Here is a 22,909-nt window from a genome sequence, read left to right as displayed (position 1 = left end):
GGATATTTAGGTGTCGTTTAAACGAGAGTTTCCTGTATTATATTGCTCGGCCTCATTTCCAAGCTATATGCAATTTTAAGTTCTCTTGTAACTCTACCTAACCTGATCAAACACAGCAAGACTGTAATATGATGCAGAAAATGCATTTTTTAAAAATTATTTTATGGGATCTGGGCGTCGCTGGCAATGCCAGCATTTATTGCCCATCCCTAGTTGCCCTTGAGAAGGTGGTGGTGAGCCGCCTTCTTGAACCGCTGCAATTTGTTTCGTAGCGGCTAGTTACAACTGAGTGACTTGCTCGGCCATTTCAGAGGGCAGTTAAGAGTCAACAACATTGCTGTGGGTCTGGAGTCTCATATAGGCCAGACCGGGTAAGGGCAGCAGATTTCCTTCCCTAAAGGACATTAGTGAACCAGATGGGTTTTTACAGCAATCCGATAGTTTCATGGTCACCATTACTGATACTAGCTTTTTTATTCCAGGTTTATTTAATTAACTGAATTTAAATTCCCCAGCTGCTGTGGTGGGATTTAAACTCACGTCTCTGGATCATTAGCCCAGGCCTCCAGATTACTAGCCCAGTGGCATTGCCACTATGTTACCTTTCCCAATTTGCATACAAACTGCCGTCTTTCGGATGAGACGTTAAACCGAGGCCCCGTCTGCTCTCTCAGGTGGACGTAAAAGATCCCATGGCACTATTTCGAAGAAGAGCAGCGGGGAGTTATCCCTGGCTTCATGCCCAATATTTATCCCTCAGCCTACACCTAAAACAGATTATCTGGTCATTATCACATTGCTGTTTGTGGGAGCTTGCTCTGTGTGAATTGGCTGCCGCATTATTTCAAGGCGCAATCGCATAAAGCTCTTTGAGAATCATAGATCGTTGATCCTCGCTGAGCAGTTTGTGCAGTGAACTCCCGCAAACAGAAAATGAGATAAATTAATTTGTGTTGGTGAGGGATGAAAGTTGCACACTTAGGGATCCCCCTGCTCTTTTTTGAGGAAGTGCCATGGGATCTTTCACCCTCCCCTCCCAAATTAGTCAGTTTAATGTCTCATCCAAAAGACTGCACCTCTGGCAATGCAGCGCTGCATTAAAGTGTCAATTTAGTTAGTGTGTTTAAGTCCCAGAGTGGGGTTGTGAACCCATAACTTTCTGACACAAAGGGAAGAGTTCGACCAACTGAGCTAAGCTCAGAATATAGCCAGAATAGGCCCCAATGTTATGTCAGTGATGTTTCTGACCCTGGCAGTCGGATAAAAATTTACAGCTAGTGTTCCTGTAGTTGTATGGATTATGGCCTAAAAATTAGGTTGCCTTGCGCCCCCCGTTAGGGCGCTAACAGGGCGCAAAGCAACTAGCACCTGGGCGCAGCACCGCCAATGCCTCCCGCGAAATTCAGCGGGAGGTTAGCGGCGGCGGTAACCATTAGTGCCCCACAGCGCTGCTCCGCCGGCGATGGCGTCATCGCCGTGCGCAGCGCCCCGCTCGCGCCCTGGCCGCGATCTTCGGTAGCGCCCCCTGACTTACCGCCGGACGCTATGTCCGACGGGGTCAGGGGGGCCCAACTGCGGCCGGGGTGGCGGAATTTTAAGGGGAGGTGCTGGGCGACCATTTTTGTTGCTGGCCGCCTGCCAACACCTGCCCCCTCTGCCGTCCTTGGCCTCCTCTGCAGCCCACCCCGTGGAGGGCCGGCTGCGCTCCGTGAGCCCGGCACTTCTCTTGAGTGCCGGGCTCCTTTGCCGGCACTCCGATCCCTGGTAGCCCACCTGGGCCCCGGGTCGCGCTGCGCTGGGCCCCTCCCTTTTAATAAGGGGAGAAAGGCTGCAGTACCGCAGCGCAATGTATTCACTCGCAGCACCCCAAGAGGGAGGCAGGGCACTTCCAGTAGCGCCCCGCTTCCCTCTTGGGGCACTACCGGTGAATCTTGGCCACGGGGGCGCTAATTTTTTCGGTAGCGCCCCGGCGAAGTTAGTGCCCCAAAGGGGGCGCGACTCAATTTTCCCCCCTATGTTTCTCAACATCCTGTAGGACAGAAGGGCCCATATTACCCTTCATGCTGAAGTGGGCACAATGAGGACTAAGCGTTGCAGCCCATGAAATAACCACTCTGGGAAATTTCTCCAGCACCCATTTTGTTGTGTTTTGGATTGCACGGCAAACTTTATGTGGGAGAAACTCCTGAACCGGCGCAGTGGGGCACACAATTTGATTAATTTGGAGATAAATCACAAGCTCACTTTGATTAAAATTTGCAAACAATAAAAATACTGTTTCAAGGCGCGATCGCATAAACCTCTGAGAATCGTAGATCTTTGATCCTTGCTGAGCAGTGAAGCATCAGGATGAGCCTTTTAAATTTTATATCATGAAAGCACTACAATGGGATTAGTGGCTTCAGATTCCTGGTTTACATGGAGTCCTGGCGCCTTGTAACAGTGCGGAGTTGCTCTGAGATGCTGTCTTGATGATTTGCTAAATGTGCCTCCTGGTGATGGCCACCCACTACCCCAAGAGTTTCACTAACCAGATGGCAGACGGCAATAAATGTGCCTTCTACTGCAACTGAAGAGGCTTCCAGGGCAATTGTTGGCCTTTGTATAATTGAGTGACGCCCGTCCCCCTACCCATTATTATTTGAAATTCTGCATAGAACAGCTAACTGAGTGTCAGCCAGTGGCTCACTGGGTAGCACTCTTCCCTCTGAGTCATGAAGGTTGAGGGTTCAAGTCCCACTCCAGAGACTTGAGCGCAAAAATCTAGGCCGACACTCCAGGGAGTGCTGCACTGTCGGAGGTGCCGTCGTTTGGATGAGACGTTAAACCCAGGCCCCGTTTGCCCTCTCAGGTGGACATAAAAGATCCCACGGCACTATTTCGAAGAAGAGCAGGGGAGTCCTGGCTAATATTTCTCCCTCAACCAATATCTCTCTAAAAAAAAAGAGATTATCTGGTCATTTATCTCATTGCTGTTTGTGGGGTCTTGCTGTACAGAAATTGGCTGCGGCATTACGGGAGTGACTACACTTCAAAAAGTACTTCATTGGCTGTAAAGCGCTTTGGGGCGTCCTGAGGTTGTGAAAGGCGCTATAGAAATGCAAGTCTTTCTTTCTTTCTAATGTACGCTCATAAGGCATCAGTAGAAATCTGGGAGCACGTTACCACCTGGCTGAGGGTGAGGGAGACCTACAAGTAGGACACAAATTAGCTTCAAACGGATATCACAAATTAAAATGAATGCCAGCTTACATTTCCCTACTGGGTTTCAATAATACCCGTTGCTATGTGCATTTCCCCTTACTGCCTTCACCAGGGTATCGGCAAACAAAAATATCAATGAGTTCCTCTCTTTTACGGTCTTGGATGAGGTTTGCCGAACAACATATTGGGCCAGATTTTGCGACCCCTATGGGTGCGTACGAGGTGTGTACATGCCCATAGGGGCCGCGCAAGTGCCGGGTTTTGGCAGGCGAAGCGCACGTGCTGAAACCCGGCACTTGCGATCTGTCAAGAATCCTCTCGACAGATCCTCCGCCTGCCCTGGAGAAGGGCCTCTGCGGGGTGGCGGGGGGGGGGGGGAGAGTTCCACTTTCTGCACAACCTCCGCCCGCTGAAAGCCTTTAAAAATCTTACGCCTGGCAAAAGCCTGCGTAAGGCCTGCTTTTACCAGCATAAGAGTTTTAAAAAATAAAATATTTTCACTCATTTATAATTTTAAAATACTATTTAAAAAGGTTAAGTATATTTTTAGCCCCTGTAAAAAACTTCAATTGTTTTTTCAAAAAATTTAATTTGTTTAAAATATAATGTAATTTTAATTAATTTTAAATATGTGATTTAAAAAAAAAATTATTTAAGGTTTAACTTTTTTTTTTTTAAGTGATTCCCATTCATACTTTCGACAGTTCTGTGCATAGAGAGCTGTTAAAGTGTGCAAGGGGATTCCCTTCTTTGATTGGTTCCCCGTGGCCCACGTGATCCCAGGGGCGCTTGCGAACCGCCTGCGCCCCCTGGGATACCTGGGCCTCTGCCCGCGGGGACCCGGAGAGGCCCAGGATCGGAAGCCTCAGGATCTACGGAGCCAACAGGTAAGTGCGTAGATTTTTTTCCAATCAGAGGCATCTGCACGCAGGAAGCCTCCGATCGGAAATTCAGGCCCATTAAGAGAGATATAACATCTGCTGCTCCCTTGTTTCCAAGTCTGTGGGAACATTAAAAATGTAAGTAGCGCGTGTCAAACCAAAGCACGCCAGTGAAATTATTTCAATGAGCCGTTTCGCTGGCAAGAAGAGATTTGAAGGAAGACATGTTTCTGAATTGTAGCAGGCCCAATCTTTCCAACTGCTGTAATGACTTTCAGTAAGCTGCTGGGCGAAACTGATATCATGAGAAACAATTGGTATGTTCCATAAACCCATCACACCTCATACAGTATATACGAGCGAGACTGTATAATTCTGGGCACACATAATAATAATTGAAGTGCAGAGAAGGAGGTCATCCAGCCCATTGTACTGATGTTGAGTCCATGTCAGAGCCAGCTCCTCTGGTTCCAGTTTCCTCCCACTTCCCTTTCAATATTTTTTTCTTTTTCAGAGGTTTATCCAATTGCCACTTCAAGGGCTGGATTTTATCAATGGGGGCGGGGCTGCTGGTTGTCGGGTTTCAGTCCTGCCCCCAACGACATCCGGCCAACCCACGCTCTTTTCCCTTGATTGGCCTTGTTACGCCCGCTCTGCGGGCTTAGCCGTTCAATTAAGGGAAAGCCGGTGACAGAGGACATCAGCGTATGACGTTTCATCTGTCGAAAAATTTTTGACAGATGAATTGTCAGCGTTTGGCAGCTTTGAGAAGCTATCAAACGCTGAGAATCCCTGTTCTAAGGTGAGCCCTTGTACTGAAGGCTCACCAAACCTCTTTCCTCAGCAGAAATCAGATGGCTGCTGCATCTGAGAATGCAGAAGCCATTCTGTCATCTCTGCCGTTGAGCTGAGGCACCTCCAGATCCCCAATGGTTGAAGCCTGCAGGAAGAAGCAATGGTAAGGAAACTTTCTCTAACACTTTTCACTCACCTCACATACTTACCTCTCCGCGCTTGCACCCATTACTCACCTCCACAGCGCACTTTTTGACCCTTCTCACCCCCGCAGACCCACGGCTCGCCTCGCGAGGTTCGCAGCCGTCGGGAAGCCCGCACTTATGTGGGTAAAATGGGGATAAGCTGCCTGTTAACTATCTGTTAACAGGCAGTTAATTGGCTGTAATCCCCTTCCCGCCTCGAGGAGACGGGTCCCTGCGCGAGTCGGGGACCCGCCTCCCAGGAAGATGGCACGGGGGTGGGTTGGGAGCGGGATCGGTACGCGCTCCCAGTTTCTGCCATTTTCCCAGCAGTCCTGTCTCCATACCCGCCTCCCCAGGGCTGGCAAAATTCCCCCCCAAGTTTCTGATTGGCTCAGCGTCAAATCATCCATTTGTGGTAACACCTCTTATACCTGAATGAGTCTTCAGGTGAAAACAATTCTTCTAATTGCTCCATTAATACATCCAGTGCTAATACTTATGCCCTAAATTAATCCTTATGAAGGGGAGAGGTATATACTTTGCTATTGCGTTATATTGAGATTACAATAAAGGAGGATGATAAGTGGTAACGACGTGTTTCTAAAACCGCAAAATAACCGTTTTGTGAGATGGTCGCACTCTCACTTCTAAGTCAGAGGTTTATCGGGGCACTCCAGGATTTGAACACGCAATCTAGGCTGACACTCCAGTGTAGTACTGGGGGAATACGCCATTGTCTAGACGGTGCCGACTTTCACATTCAATAAAGAACCCCTCTGCCCGCTCAGGTGGACGTCTTCAATGTTGTTGTTGTTATTTCGTACAACGGGAAAAGCTTACAATGGGATGTCTAGTTTGGCTCTCCATTCGATGACCTTCTGAGATGCCGAGTGGAGAAATGAGATGCCTCCCGCAACAGATCATAGTGGGCAGGTTGATGTGATGTGTTCCATGGTCTGGGACTCATGGCCACAGTCACACTTCGGGTCGTCCCTCATCTTCCACTTGTGGAGCAGGAGGCCGCATCGTCCGTGCCCAGTGTGGATTGGGTTGAGCGCTGTCCGCTGTCTTCAATGAGCAGTTTTCGATGAACAGCAGGTAGTTTCGCCTGGTGTGCTGCTCATCCCTCAGTCACCAACACAGACTAATTGTCCCCAACACCATTTCCCGTTCGCCCGGCACCTTCCCGTGCAAGCGCATGAGATGCAACATCTGCCCTTTTACCTCCTCTCTTCCCACTCTCCAGGGCCCCAAACACTCCATCCAGGTGAAACAGCGATTTACTTGTACTTCTTAAAATCTAGTATACTGTATTCTCTGCTTACGATGCGGTCGCCTCTACATTGGGGAGACCAAACGTAGATTGGGTGACCGCTTTGCGGAACATCTACATTCAGTCCATAAGGGTGACCCCGAGCTTCCAGTTGCCCATCACCTTAATTCTCCGCTCTACTCCCACTCTGACCTCTCTGTCCTCGGCCTCTTACACTGTTCCAACAAAGCTCAACGTAAGCTCGAGGAACAGCACCTCATCTTTCGATTAGGCACTTTACAGCCTTCCGGACTCAATATCGAGTTCAACAATTTCACATCATAACCTCGGCCCCCGTATTTTTTTTTTTTCCCCTTGTTTTCTCAATGGTAGCTGTCAATCATTCTGCCATCACCATTCACACCTCATCTAGAGCCATCTTCTGTTTCTTAACTTGTCCCATCACCTCTCTTTTTGCCTTGCACCATCATCCCTTTTGTCAGTCAATCTCTCCTGCCTTCCATCCTGTCACAGACCTTCCCTTTGTCCTTTCCTCCCCTCCTCCATGCCCCTGCTTAAAAACCTCTCATCTCTAACATTTTCCAGTTCTGACGAAGGGTCCTCGACCCGAAACGTTAACTCTGTTACTCTCATCTCGGTGCTGCCTGGCCTTTTGAGTGTTTCCAACATTTTCTGTTGTTATTTCAGATTTACAGCATCCGCAGTATTTTGCTATCAGACTAATTGTTCGTTTGTCTCAAGGCTGTTTGAGGGACTTTGCTGTGTGCAAATTAGCTGCCATTTTAATCTATATATCGAGCTACGGTGTCAGCTGTAGAACTCTTGCCTCTGAGTGAGACAGTGGACAATGGAGCAGTCACCTGCCCTTCCAGTCAGGAAGTTTTTTAGAATCATAGAAATTTACAGCACAGAAGGAGGCCATTCGGCCCATCGTGCCTGTGTTGGCTCTTTGAAAGAGCAGTTGTGCTTAGTCCCACACCCCCTGCTTTTTGACCGTAACCCTGTCAGTTGCTCATCCTCCAGAACCCGTCCAACTCCCTTTTAAAATTATTGATGGAATCAGCTTCCACCACCTTTTCAGGTCGAGCGTTCCAGATCCCGACAACTCTCGGAGTGAAAAAATTTCTCCTCATCTCCCCATTAGATCTTTTTCCATTGATTTTGAATCCATGACCAGTTATTGGCCCACTCGCCAAAGGAAATATTTTTTCCCTATTTATTCTAGCAAAAGCTCTCATCACCTTGAAAACCTCTATTAGGTCACCTCTTAACCATCTCTCTTCCAAAATCGTAATACAAACCTCAGCCTTATAATTGGCCTTTATTTTACCCAATGCACGGTTCTCCATTCTCTTCCAATTACATAGGATATACGGCACAGAAACAGGCCATTCGGCCCAACCAGTCCATGCCGGCGTTTATGCTCCACTCGAGCCTCCTCCCGTCTTTCCTCAACTCAATCTATCAGTGTAACCCTCTATTCCCTTCTCCCTCATATGCTTGTCTAGCCTCCCCTTAAATGCATCTATACTATTCGCTTCAACCACTCCCTGTGGTAGCGAGTTCCACATTCTCACCACTCTCTGGGTAAAGAAGTTTCTTCTGAATTCCCTATTGGATTTCTTGGTGACTATCTTATATTGATGGCCTCTAGTTATGCTCTTCCCCACAAGTGGAAACATTCTCTCTGTATCCACTCTATCAAAACCTTTCATGCTTTTTAAAGACCTCTGTTACAGGAAACTCCCATTTAAACGGCACCTAAATATCCGGAGTTCTCTATTAACCGGCAACGGCACCTAAATATCCGGAGTTCTCTATTAACCGGCAAAATTCTCACTCCGAAAACAACACCTCAATAACCGGCAATGTTGCCGAGTCCGAGTCTCCCGCGGTGGCCGAGTTAGTCAGTGGGGGTAGTTCTCCAAACTGCCACTACTCGGCTTCTTGGCGCTGTCGGAAGTCCGAACACCTCAATCCCCCTGTAACAGGAGTCGGACTCTCCCGCGCTGCCGGTAGTCTCTTCCGATCCGCCATTTTACAGGGGTACTGTGTGTCTCCCACGCTGCTGGTAGTCATTGCATTGCATTACCCTCAACTGGCAGTACTGTACTTAATCAAGCATCTTCCACCATCCATTTAACACAACATTCTGTAGGTGAGTACCCAACTACTGTATACTGCACATTTCTTGATTTTTTTATTTTTCTTTGTTAAAAATAGCCTTGGTAGATAACCCTCTCCGTCATCCGGAATTTTTGATCAACCGGCAACACGCCGGTCCCGTCGGTGCCGGAGACCAAAGAGTTTCCTGTAGTTCACCACCTCAGCCTTCTCTTTCCAAGAGAAAAGAGACCCAGCCTGTTCACCCTTTCCTGATAGGTGTACCCTCGCATTTCTGGTATCATCCTTGTAAATCACTTTTGCACCCCCTCGAGTGCCTTTATATCCTTTTTATAATATTTAGACCAGAATTGCACAGGTGTGATCTAAACAAGTTTCGATACAAGTTTAGCAAAACTTCTCTACTTTTCAATTCTATCCCTCTAAAAATAAACCCTAGTCCTTGGTTACCCAGTGTTTTTCTTGGTTGTAAATAATGCTGAAGGCTACTCAGTTGATGTCCTCGTGCTGAGTTTGAGAGGCAGTGCTGCGATGATGGAGATTGGACTATGGTTTTCAATCTTTATTGAGCTCCCATAAAAGACGATCACACAGCTTATACAAATATCTTAAACAGGGCATCTTTTCTTTCAGTGCTCTTTTACCCTCTCCTCTTTTCCACCAGTTTTTTCCCCCTCCTCTCCTGAAGGAAATGTCCACTGGAGTCAGTCACCCCTAGTACCTCACCCAAACGGCCATTTTTCGCACGCGGGCCAATATTTTTTTTCCCCTCTTTCAGCGAGTCCTTAGAGGCAATTCTGTATCACGCAGCACAGATACGCCACTGAGGATTAATTGCATTGCCTTCCTCATGGGCAGCAGTAAGCACCCTGAGACGCCAACTATGGCATTGTTCCAATCAGATAAGAATAAGAGATGAAAGTCTTGCAGGGTGAGTTTTGGCTGGCGTTAAACTCCAGGGGGGATAAATTGAGTCGCACCCCCTTTGGGGCGGTAACTTCACCGGGGCACTATTTTTAGCGCCCCGAAAACATTAGTGCCCCCGTGGCCAAAATTCATCAGTAGCACCCCAAGAGGGACGCGGGACACTACTGGAAGCGCCCCGCTTCCCTCTTGGGGCGCTGCGAGGGAATATCGCGGCGCGATGTTGCAAGCCTTCCTCCCCTTCTTAAAGGGGAGGGGCCTTGCGCAGTGCAATGCAGGGGCCCAGCTGGGCCACCAGGGATCAGGAGTGCTGGCAAAAGAGCCCGGCACTCAAGAGAAGTGCCGGGCTCACGGAGCGCAGCCGGCACTCCGCGGGAGGGGGGTGCTCAGGAGGCCGGGAACGGCAACGGAGGCAAGTGCTGGCAGGCGGCCAGCAACAAAAATGGCCACCCGGCACCTCGCCTTTAATTCGCGCCGCCCCGGCCGCAGGTAGGCCCCCCCTGACCCCGTCGGACATAGCGTCCGGCGGTAAGTCAGGGGGGGCGCTACCGAAGATCGCGGCCGGGGCGCTGCGCACGCCAATGATGTCATCGCCGGCGGCGCAGCGCTGCGGGGCGCTAGCGGTTACCGCCGCTAACCTCCCGCTGAATTTCATGGGAGGCATTGGCGGTGCCGCGCCCGGGCGCTAGTTGCTTTGCACCCCCTTAGTGCCCTCTTAAGACGCTAATGGGAGGCACAAAGCAACCGAATTTTTCCCCCAGGGATCTGTATGCGCTCTCAGTATTTCAAGAACTGATTGGCTAAAGGGAAGCAGAAATCACAGCGCAGTTGCAGGGTCTGTAGGGTTTAAGATACACGTCCTGATCTCAATAGTTTTCTGATAGAAGCACAATTAGACTCATCTTACGTATTAATGTGCGGTAATCCTTTGTCATATTTCTATGACCCTGCCACTGAATCTTCCTGACCCCTGCTGCTTTTGTAACTAGCTTCTCCTAAAGGCAATTAGGGGGTTGTAGACATCATATTTTACATTGCCATACCAAAGCAAATCGCTCCACTCTGTGCTGCCGCACTGGCCGTTTCAAAGGAACACTGTTCCAATGAAAAAGTCTTTGCTGAGCCCGTATTCTTGGCCGATCGCAGTTGTAGATGCAGGATACTGGCAATATACTGACTCTCCCATTTTAACTCAGCATTCTCCACCAGACGGCAGGAAGAACTGGGCCCAGCGAATCCACCGAGAGCCAACGAGGCAGTGCAACAAAGAACATCAGGCGGTGCTGATTTCTGACTGCAACCGGTGGGCAGAGAAGGTGACATCAGCTGCAGTTTCTCATATACGCAAAAGCACCTTTTGATTGGGGAGAGAGAAGAGCTGTGAATAATCTTCACCGTAGCAACACCGTGCAAAGGATGGAGTTTCCCCCATTATACCACCCAGAATTGGACAGTACAGCAGAGGAATATTGGGTGAAGAGGCCCAAATGCATCCCCCATTCCTCACTGCCTCCCCCCCAGCCCGCTCCAGCAAGCAAGGTCATCTCTTCACCGCCCTACCACATGTAAATACCGGCAGAGAAAGCGTGACCCCGCAGCCCACCCAGCTCCCATGCCTTCCGCCGCTGGTGCCTGCCGGTCCCAGGGACCACCAGGAGATGTCAAAGAGGCCGTTAGTCCTTGAGGCAGCAGCGGAAGGCCGACAGAACCGGCCTCACACCATTTGGGAGGGAGATGGCACAATGGTAGGCCCCTCTCCCTGCCCTCTGACCTCACGACCATGCCCCTTTAGAACCACAGCCCAGTCTGAGGTCTGACAAAAAAAAAGGCCAGGTTGTGATCGTCGGGCTGTTTCCGCCTCTGCCCTCTTCTTCTGCCACTGCCGTGCCACCCGCACTTCTCTCCTCGGCAAGCAGGGTGGCGGGGGCGGGTGGGGGGGGGGGGGGGGGAAGGTGGGGGCTCCCTCTTAGCACCAGGGATCCAGCCTGGAGCCCGCCCTGCACAGACTCAGGAAACCATCACAGCAGGATCAGGAGGGCACCTGCCAAGTTCAAGTCCCAGTCCTTGACTGGCAGGAGGAGGGAACTCCAGCCCAGCATCACCATGCAAGTTAAACAATTGGATTGTGTTAGTGAGCAAAAGAGAAAAAAAAGGTTTGTCAAAGAATTTCATCCAAAGACAGCATTCCTTTAATGTGTTTTTCCAAGTTTAGAAAACCTGTTGTATCCCGACAAAATCTAGACTAGATCGATATATAAATTAGAATCATAGAATGGTTACAGCACAGAAGGAGGCCATTCAGCCCGTCGAGCCTGTGCCGGCTCTCTGCAAGAGCACTTCAGCTAGTCCCACTCCCCCGCCCTTTCCCCGTAGCCCTGCAAATTTCTTTCCTTCAGGTATTTCTCCAATTCCCTTTTGAAAGCCATGATTGAATCTGCCTCCAGCACCCTCTCAGGCAGTGAATTCCAGATCATAACCACTCGCTGCGTAAAAAAGTTTTTCCTCATGTCGCCTTTGGTTCTTCTGCCAATCACCTTAAATCTGTGTCCTCTGGTTCTCGACCCTTCCGCCAATGGGAACAGCTTCTCTCTATCTACTCTGTCTAGACCCCTCATGATTTTGAACACCTCTATCAAATCTCCTCTCAACCTTCTCTGTTCTAAGGAGAACAATCCCAGCCTCTCCAGTCTATCCACGTAACTGAAGTCCCTCATCCCTGGAACCATTCTTGTAAATCTTTCCCGCACCCTCTCTAAGGTCTTCACATCCTTCCTAAAGTGCGGTGCCCAGAATTGGACACAATACTCCAGTTGAGGCCGAACCAGTGTTTTTATAAAGGTTCATCATATGTTCCTTGCTTTTGTACTCTATGCCTCTATTGGTGAAGCCCAGGATCCCGTATGCTTTTTTACCCGCTTTCTCAATTTGCTTTACCTTTTTCTGGTTACGCTCTGTAAAACCCTGTAAGTCGTCCCATGTTTAGAAGGGGAAAGTATGCAAATTCTATACAGGGTTATATAGTAAGAGCATGCTTTAGAAAACATCAAAAATGTAATAACTTATAAAAACTACCATGTGGAACCACATGTCCCCCATCCTGTGATACTTTTGAATACCTGAGACTTTTCCTCTCTGCCACACATAGGAGAGAACATAAGAAATAGGAGCAGGAGTAGGCCATTTGGCCCCCTCGAGCCTGCTCCGCCATTCCGTGAGATCATGGCTGATCTGATCTTGGGATCAGCTCCATTTCCCTGCCCGCTCCTCATAACTCTCGACTCCTTTATTGTTCAAAAATCTGTCTATCTCCACCTTAAATATGTTCAATGACTCCGCCTCCAGCGCTCTCTGGGGCAGAGAATTCCACAGATTCACGACCCTCTGAGAAGAAATTCCTCCTCATCTCAGTTTTAAATGGGCGTCCCCTTATTCTGAAACTATACCCCCTAGTTCTAGATTTCCCCACGAGGGGAAACATCTTCTCTGCCTCTACCCTGTCGAGCCCCCTCAGTATCTTATATGCTTCAATAAGATCGCCTCTCATTCTTCTAAACTCCAATGAGTATAGGCCCAACCTGCTCAACCTTTCTTCATAAGTCAACCCCTTCATCCCAGGAATCAACCTCGTGAATCTTCCCTGAACTGCCTCCAATGCAAGTATATCCCTCCTTAAATAAGGAGATCAAAACTGTACGCAGTACTCCAGGTGCGGTCTCACCAATACCCTGTACAGTTGTAGCAGGACTTCCCTGCTTTTATACTCGAACCTCCTTGCAATAAAGGCCAACATTGCCTTCCTGATTACTTGCTGTACCTGCATGCTAACTTTTTGTGTTTCATGCACAAGGACCGTTTAGAGCGTTTAGCTCCCAGAACTCTGCACACTTGGGAACTCTCATCCTTAACCCACTCCAGAGAATTGAGCACAAAATCTAGCCCGACCCCCCTCAGTGCAGTGCTGAGGGAGCGCTGCACTGTCGGAGGTGCCGTCTTTCAGGTGAGACGTTAAACCGAGGCCCCGTCTGCTCTCTCGGGTGGACACCAAAGACGTCACGGCACTATTTCGAAGAGGAGCAGGGGTGTCCTGGGCCAATATTTATCCCTCAACCAACATCACTAAAAACAGATTCTCTGGTCATTATCACATTGCTGTTTTGTGGGAGCTTGCTGTGCGCAAATTGGCTGCCGCATTTCCTACATTACGACAGTGAGCAACACCTGCCCTTTTACCGCCTCCCTTCCCACTGTCCAGGGCCCCAAACACCCCTTCCAGGTGAAACAGCGATTTACTTGTACTTCTTGCAATTTAATATATTGTATTTGCTGCTCACAATGAGGTCTCCTCTACATTGGGGAGACCAAACGCAGATTGGGCGACCACTTTGCGGAACACCTCCGTTCAGTCCGTAAGGGTGACCCTGAGCTTCCGGTCGCCTGTCACTTTAATTCACCGCTTCACTCCCGCTCTGATCTCTCTGTCCTCGGCCTATTACATTGTTCCAATGAAGCTCAATGAAGCTCGAGGAACAGCACCTCATCTTTCGATTGGGCACTTTACAGCCTGCCGAACTTAACATCGAGTTCAACAATTTCAGATAATAATCCCTGCCCCCATTTTTCATGCTGTACGATTTTTGCCATTCCCATTTGCAACATTTTACCTTTCCTGCCTCTTACGTAAGCACAATGTGTTCTTTCAATTCCTTCCTCCCCTCCCCCCCCTCTCTGCATCTGCTTAATATCTATTACATCTCCAGCTTTATCCAGTTCTGATGAAGGGTCCCAGACCTGAAACGTTAACTCTGTTTCTCTCTCCACGGATGCTGCCTGGCCTGCTGAGTATTTCCAGCATTTTCTGTTGTTATTTCAGATTGCCAGCATCCGCAGTACAGGAAACTTTGGTTTATCCGGAGGTTGTATGTCCAGAAACCTCGATCTAACGGCAGAAATCAGCAGCCGTTTTGTTAGGTTGTTTTGTTTTTTATCTTCCCCTAGCATTTTTTTAAACAGTCAGGCTGTGGAAAGCGTCTCTGTAGCTTAGCAACAGCTTCAGAGACGCTTCCAAGGTACGGGCCGAGTGTTTACAAGCTGTTGCTAAGCAACAGTGTTTGTTGTCAGATACGGAGATGAAAACCTCCGTATCCTTCAACATTAGCGCTGGTCTATCCGGAAGTTTTGATCTAATGGCACCAGCTCGGTACAGGATATCGCGAAGTTTCCTGTATTTTGCTATCGTGTCAAAAAGTACAGGAAACTCTCAATTTACCGGCACCTAAATAACCGGAAATCTCTGTTAACCGGCAAAATTCAGGAATAGGTTCAGGTAAGTTTTACTTCATATTAGTGGCCGTTCCTGGATCTGTGGCCGTGTAACTGGGGTTCCTGCACCTGTTGCTATGCAACAGGGACGCTTGGTCTGTGGCCGGGGTTCCTGCACCTGTTGCTATGCAACAGGGACGCCTGGATCTGTGGCCGTGTACGGGGCTCTCGTACCTTTTAACTATACCTCTCTGTAATCCGGACTTTTTGATAAACCGGCACCACGCCGGTCCCGTCGGTGCCGGATAAAAAAGAGTTTCCTGTACTTAATTGGCCGTAAAGTGCTTTGGGACATCCTGAGGTTATATAAAGGCAACTCGCTTTCTCTCTCTCTCTCTCTCTTCTCCTAACTTCCACCCAGTCCAGTCCCGCCTCCTGCCACACGTGAAGCTCTTGCCGATGCTCCATTACCCCAACTGAGCCACGTACGTGCAACGTATTGGAAGAATTTCTGAGCTGCACGCCAGAAATTCCCCACTGCAGTGCACTTCCGAAGATGCAACGCTGTTTAGTTTATTAAGCAAGTGGCAGTATGGGATGCTCCACAGTAACAGGAGGACATTAAGATACTTGACAGTATTCCTGTGGGAATACTTGCTGGCTCATAGATACCTTTCGGGGCATGCAGCCTATAAAATATATGGCTCTTAAAATAATCGCCAAGCAGCAGAGAGATAATGTGAGAGGGACATAAGTGTTATCAGCAATGGCAACATCACTTTTCATTAGCCTCCAAATCACATTGCCACAGCAAGCACTAAAAGTCATCAATTATTGTCAGCATTTCAATCATTATCACATTGCCATTAGTTACATATGTCATTATTGCCAACATTGCTTTTCTGAGGCACCTAGGAATCAAACACTTGTCCAAGTTATGACCAATACAGTTAAATCATTAGTATTTCTTTAAGCGTATCAAATTGCCACCCAGGATAATGCCCATTTAGTGGCGAGTTACCAGACACTAAGGAGCAGAAATTGGTCTGCGTTGTGTTTTTTTGGGTGTAAAACGTCCCAGTTTAGCAGCGGGATGGCATCGGCGCAGGTGTCGGTCCCGCTGCTAAATTCGTGCGGCCTTTTTGTAGAGGCGCAAGGCTCCTCATATATGTACAGTAGGGGCTTAACGCCTGTTGAAGGGCTGGGCCCCATCCAGAAATTAGTCCGCGATTGGTTGAGCCTGCCGGCTCGGGATATTTCAACGCCCCAGCCCCCGCACCCCCCCTCCGCAGCTGCCAACTCCGAGTACGTTTAGAAAAAATTGTTTTAAAATGAAAAATAGCAATCCTTTGGAGTCAGGAGGAGCAGGAGTTCTCCACAGGAGTAGCGATCGGTTCTCCCCCCTCCAATGCACCCACTCCCCGCCAAACCTCACGGAACTTACCTGAGGGCCGATGCCAACCAGGCAGGTGGTCCAACGTGGACACCCTTCACCCGGAGGAGTTGCCGGCAGCTCGTCCAAAGCATGCATCGATCGTCAAGCCCCTCGCTTTGGACGCGCGCTGGTCGCTAAGGGGTGCACCCCCTGCTGGCCGAGGAGGGGAAATACGGGTGGCGCTGCGGCAGCAGAAGAAGAGGGCAGAGGCAGAAACGGCCTGAAGATCAGGATGTAAGATTTTTTTTTGGCCAGGCCTCAAGCGTGGCCCAGACCAAAATCAAACCCCGAGTCAATCAGGTTGGGTCGGGATGCTCTGATGATGTCATGAGGGGTCATTAACATCATTAGAATTCACAAGAGTGGACTCCTGTGACGGGTTAGGTTTTTTAAATTATATATTTGTTCTTGGGATATGTACGACACTGGCAAGGCCTCCACCACTCCCATCCTTAGTTGCCTGAGAAGGTGGTGTTGGGCCTTCTTCTTGAACGGCTGCTGAAAGTGCATCTATATGGGTATTTGGATCAACCTCGGCTGTGATAGCCCGATGGTTGGATATCTTACCAAACCTCACTGAGCCAAGATCTACTTTACACCTCTAAAAACCTTTTACCTCTAACTAAAGCATTAAAGAGGAGAGAGAAGATATGACAATGGCACCAAACCTTCAAACAATTATCAAACTGTTCTGTAAGTTAAACCCAGCAGAGTTTCTTCAGTCTCCCTTGTGTTTTTTCAGAAGTTCAAAATGACTCTCCGCTTATTCTTATAGAAGCCTGTTTGTGTCAAGTGCATTATATAACAATAATAATGTACTGCCTGTTTAGTGTACAATTTGCAATCCTCATCTCACCTATTTTTAAAATTGTAAATGCTACCTTGATAATTGTTTATCCTACTGAAGGCTAAACAATACAGCGAGAGGTAAAATACAGCCACAGAGAGGTTTACTGAAGCAGGAGGTGTACAAAGGCAGTCAGAGAAATTTGTGAGCAACTTTGCGGAGAAGGTAAAAATACTAAAGGATAGTCAAAAGCCATATTATTTAAGTCAAGTAATATAGAAACATAGAAGATAGGAGCAGGTGTAGGCCATTCGGCCCCTCGAGCCTGTTCCACCATTTAATGAGATCATGGCTGATCATCCAAACTCAGTACCCTGTCCCTGCCTTCTCTCCATATCCCTTGATCGCTTTAGCCTTAAGAAATATATCCAACTCCTTCTTGAATATATTTAATGAATTGGCCTGAACGGCCTTCTGTGGTAGAGAATTCCACAGGTTCACCACTCTCTGGGTGAAGATGTTCCTCCTCATCTCAGTCCTAAATGGCTTAGCCCTTATCCTTAGACTGTGACCCCTGGTTCTGGATTCCCCCGCCATCGTGAACATCCTTCCTGCATCTAGTCTGTCTAGTCCTGTTAGAATTTTATAAGTTTCAATGAGATCCCCTCTCATTCTTCTAAACTCCAGCAAATATAAGCCCAATCGACCCAATCTTTCCTCATACGTCATTCCTGCCATCCCAGGTATCAGCCTGGTGAATCTTCGCTGCACTCCCTCCATGGCAAGAACATCCTTCCTCAGATAAGGCGACCAAAACTGCACACAATACTCAAGGTGTGGTCTCACCAAGGCCCTGTACAACTGCAGCAAGACATCCTTGTTCCTGTACTCGAACCCTCTCGCTACGAAGGCCAACATACCATTTGCCTTCTTAACCGCCTGCTGCATCTGCATGCTTACCTTCAGCGACTGGTGCACAAAGACACCCAGGTCTCGTTGCACTTCCCCTTCTCCCAATCTATTGCCATTCAGATAATAATCTGCCTTCCTGATTTTGCCACCAAAGTGGATAACCTCGCATTTATCCACATTATACTGCATCTGCCATATCACACAACCTGTCCAAATCATACTGGAGTTTCTCTGCATCCTCCTCACAGCACACACGCCCACCCAGCTTTGTGTCGTCTGCAAACTTGGAGATATTACATATAGTTCCCTCATCTAGATCATTTATATATATTGTGAATAGCTGGGGTCCTAGCACCGATCCCTGCAGTACCCCACTAGTCACTGCCTGCCACTCGGAAAAGACCCGTTTATTCCAACTCTTTGCTTCCTGAATGCTAACCAGTTCTCTATCCAAGTCAGTACCTTGCCCCTAATCCCATGTGCTTTAACTTTGCACGCTAATCTCTTATGCGGGACCTTATCGAAATCCTTCTGAAAGTCCAAATACACCACATCCACTGGTTCTCCCTTATCTATTTTACCAGTTACATCCTCAAAAAATTCCAGTAGATTAGTCAAGCACGATTTACCTTTTGTAAATCCATGTTGACTTTGTCCAATCCTGTCACTGTTTTCCAAGTGCTCTGCTATTATATCTTTTATAATGGACTCTAGCATTTTCCCCACTATGGCCCACTAATGTGGGGTAACATGGCATGTTGATTATTTGGGTATTATTATGTGAAGATGCGTTGTACATATTGAATTAAGTGAGCGCGATCTTTACTGCTGTTCTGTACATTCACCTTCCTCTGGAAAAGAGAACTGCTCAATAATGTGTATCAAGCCTCGTTTCACCAAGTTTAGCTCAGCCTGCCTTCGAAGAGATTGAAGAAGCATACATGTGAATGGCACGGTTATCCAGTCCAGAGGGGATGCTGTTGTTACATCCCTGGGTTACGTTATCATACAGGTAGATATAGGACAGTGAGAGTCAATGTCTCGACGCTCAGATCCCTTAGAGGAGCGGCTAATACCATTGAGGCAGACAAGGTATCTATGGTAAATCCCAGTTGAAAATGACTATTCTTCTTCAATGTCCTCCAGACTTCACATATTCCAACCAGTCACGTTCCAACCCACTCCAACCTACTGTGTCACTAATAGTCCGATCTTGCATGATACCCTCAAACATGGGGTAAGCCATTTAGGACTGAGAAGAGGAGGAATTTCTTCATCCAGAGAGTGGTGAACCTGTGGAATTCTCTACCACAGAAGGCAGTTGAGGCCAATTCATTAATTAAATATATTCAAGAAGGAGTTAGATATATTTCTTAAGGCTAAAGGGATCAAGGGATATGGAGAGAAGGCAGGAGCAGGGTACTGAATTTGGATGATCAGCCATGATCTCATTGAATGGCGGTGCAGGCTCGAGGGGCCGAATGGCCTACTCCTGCTCCTATCTTCTACGTTTCTAAGAGATGAAAGAAGCATACGTGTGAATGACCCGATTATCCCGTCCAGAGGGGATGCTGTTGTTACATCCCTGGGTTAGGTTATCGTGCAGGTAGATATAGGGCAGTGAGAGTCAACGTCTAGACGCTCAGACCCCTTAGAGGAGCGGCTAATACCATTGAGGCAGACAAGGTATCTACGGTAAATCCCAGTTGAAAATGACTATTCTTCTTCAATGTCCTCCAGACTTCACATATTCCAACAGGTCACGTTCCCTATAGTAACAGTCACAACACACTCCAACCTACTGTGTCACTAATAGTCCAATCTTGCCTGATACACTCAAACATACTGCCGGGGGAGGGGGTGTGGAAGATTGGTGGTGACTTGGTTCATTGTAAACTATACCTCCAGTACACTGACAAAAAGTGATATCCTGTCTATTTTTAAAGAGTGCTTCATACGGATGATAATCAAGAGCTTTTGACACAGGGCATATTATTGCTCGTCCGTGAGTAATGGAGACATTAGCACTTCATAAATAGCACTGTCTGCAAAAAATAAAAACAACAGATCGTGAACATCACGTTAAAAAAAAAACCAATATGCTTGTCCCCTGAAACACCCAATGGGAAATGGTATGGATCCTTAGCCACCAGCATCATTAGTCACAATCAGACCGTGCGGAGCATCCCGGTGAGGTAAATCAGAAAATGTGCTCCCACACTAAAAGCAGAGTTAATTATTGTGCCTCGCTTCATTTTACTGAATCCAAGGCGGACCCAATTCTTTAAGGTCGGAATTTCAGTTGTAGGTTACATGGGGTTGCAATACATGGTTGGCATCTCGAGGACTAATTGTCGCTCGACTCACACTAGCCGACTGTTTCATTGTCCCTTGGGGATCTGAAGAAGGCAAGGAGGAGGAGGATGATACAGCGAACGCACGTCATTACTTGCAGAGCAGCTTAAACAAGAAGGTTAGTGCTTCTGGAATTACATTGTGTATCCTCGCAAACTGCAATTTTCAGAAACAAGAAAAGATACCAAAAATCCATTGTTTTATTAAAAGCCACATTGCTTAAACAGCAATGAAATTGTCTGAAATTCATGTTCTGGGCAAAGTGTGCTACAGATAAACAGTGAAGGGAGCACCCAGTGACTTCTGTTACTGATGTCAACTATCATTTTAACAAAGGTTTTTCAGAACCAGGAGTGTTTATGAATATTTTAGCATTTTGACTACATTGGAATGAATTTTGAGGCGAATTTTTTTTCTTCCAAACTGATCTTTTAATAGGAGCTTTTTCATCTTGTGGCGCTGAGCAGCAGCAAAAAGGGAACATCTGAATAGTTAAGGTCACACGAACTTGGCGACTCCGAGGGCCTCTATTCAGTCAGCGTAAAAGGTAGGGAGATAATCTAAGTAATGGAGCAACTTCTAATCATTTACAGAATGTCCATTGTGCCTCTCTACAAAAGGAAATATTATCAGAAAAACAGCAAGCTAAAAGGTTGCACCACTTAACAATGGAGAGTGAGAATTAGACAATGGCCCTGGATTTCCTCAGACTCACTGCTGTTCCACCACTTTAACTTAACACCTCTTTGTCGTTCCTCTTAAATCTCATTGGCTGAGGAGGTAGACTGTTGGTCCCGTTGTTCACCAAGGTCCCAGATGGCCCCGTTATCAGCTCGCACTTCCAGCAACTTACGGGGCAAAACAATTTTGAGCTGCAGCGGGGAGGGAAAATGTCTAACTGACGGGGCACACCGCCAGGTGCCCCACTCCAACTAAAATCTGAGCCACTAAGTTCCAGTACCGGGGTACTAACGGGGCAGCAACTGAATCTTATCGTCGCATGAAGGCCTCAAGTTTCGAGGACCTGGGTCGCCCATTGAAAACGGAGATGAGGAGGAATTTCTTCTCTCGAGAGGGTCGTGAATCTGTGGAATTCTCTACCCCAGAGAGCTGTGGAGGCTGGGTCATTGAATATATTTAAGGTGGAGATAGACAGATTTTTGAACGATAAGGGAGTCAAGGGTTATGGGGATAGTGCAGGAAAGTGGAGTTGAGGTGGAAGATCAGCCACGATCTAATTGAATGGCGGAGCAGGCTCGAGGGGGCAAATGGCCGACTCCTGCTCCTATTTCTTATGTTTTTATGTTCTTATGGCAGAGAGCTATCAATATGTTTAGCTCTCGTCACAAGACTCAGTGGAGGCGGTTTTCCATTAGTTACTGGAGACGCTGAGGGCACCCTTTGCTAACAGCAACAAAAGGAAAGAGAGACATTTGCAAACAGTTGTAATCGCGCACACCCGTCACTCAACTCCCAGCACAGCCATTTGCAACGAGCAGCCTGTGTACAAACAATGACATTACCTGGTACTTCCTGGCACCAGAGTCACATGACTGCCAGGCCTGTCATTAGCACTCAATGGCATCTCCGAACAGGAGAGGGGAGAGAAGGACCTCACACTAAGATCCTAATTGTATCATTCGTATGTTCAAGCTGCAAAAACTAATTTACTGAGAGAAAGAGACGATTATATAATCCTAGTTTCGGTTTCACAAATTAGCTCATTTACCAATAGCCTGATCGTTATCCAGGTTTATTCAGAAGGAAAAAAATCAAGATTCAATAGTCTATTCTCGCACTACGCTACCCATTTCCCTGTTTTCTTCAGTATAGAAAAAGTGGGCAAGTCAATAGCTACCGCAAATATTGAGCCATCAACGAGAAAGTGGAAGCTTTTAGAGGATTGAGGCATATTTTTCCAACATGCTGGATTCAGATTACTCCACAATGGCGAGTCTTTGCTCCCGGTGCAGAGTCTCATTCACTGGGAGCGCAGACTAGCGAATCAGATGTGGAGGCTTGCATCCCCTGATGCGCCACGCTCCCAGTTACCGGGCCCAAAAAAACCCAACAAAAACAGATTATCCGGCCATTATCACATTGCTGTGTGTGGGAGCTTGCTGTGCGCAAATCGGCTGCTGCGTTTCCAACATTACAACAGTGACTCCTCTTCAAACAGTATTTCATTGGCTGTAAAGCACTTTGAGACGTCCGGTGGTCATGAAAGGCACTATAGAAATGCAAGTCTGTCTTTTTAAAATCATAGAAACATAGAAGATAGGAGCAGGAGTAGGCCATTCGGCCCCTCGAGCCCGCTCCGCCATTTAATGAGATCATGGCTGATCATCCAAATTCAGTACCCTGTCCCTGCTTTCTCCCCATATCCCTTGATCCCTTTAGCCTTAAGAAATATATCGAACTCCTTCTTGAATATATTTAATGAATTGGCCTCAACTGCCTTCTGTGGTAGAGAATTCCACAGGTTCACCACTCTCTGGGTGAAGAAATTCCTCCTCATCTCAGTCCTAAATGGCTTACCCCTTATCCTTAGACTGTGACCCCTGGTTCTGGACTCCCCGACCATCGGGAACATCCTTCTTGCATCTAGTCTGTCTAGTCCTGTTAGAATTTTATAAGTTTCAATGAGATCCCCTCTCATTCTTCTAAACTCTAGCGAATACAAGTCCAATCGACCCAATCTCTCTTCATACGTCATTCCTGCCATCCCAGGTATCAGTCTGGTGAATCTTCGCTGCACTCCCTCCATGGCAAGAA

At 47.6% G+C, this 22,909-nt stretch overlaps 1 protein-coding gene across 6 annotated transcripts in view; it reads right to left on the bottom strand.

The window, feature by feature from the left end:
- Nucleotides 1-22,909, bottom strand: part of cd276 (CD276 molecule) — a 444,092-nt gene that overhangs the window by 179,421 nt on the left and 241,762 nt on the right. The window lies entirely within an intron of this gene.

This window comes from Somniosus microcephalus, chromosome 32, assembly GCF_052327205.1.
Source record: "Somniosus microcephalus isolate GS21.2 chromosome 32, FLI_Smic_1.0, whole genome shotgun sequence".
Lineage (NCBI taxonomy): Eukaryota > Metazoa > Chordata > Chondrichthyes > Squaliformes > Somniosidae > Somniosus > Somniosus microcephalus.
The sequence above is the reverse complement of the archived record's forward strand: the minus strand, read 5'-3'. Positions and strand labels throughout refer to the sequence as shown.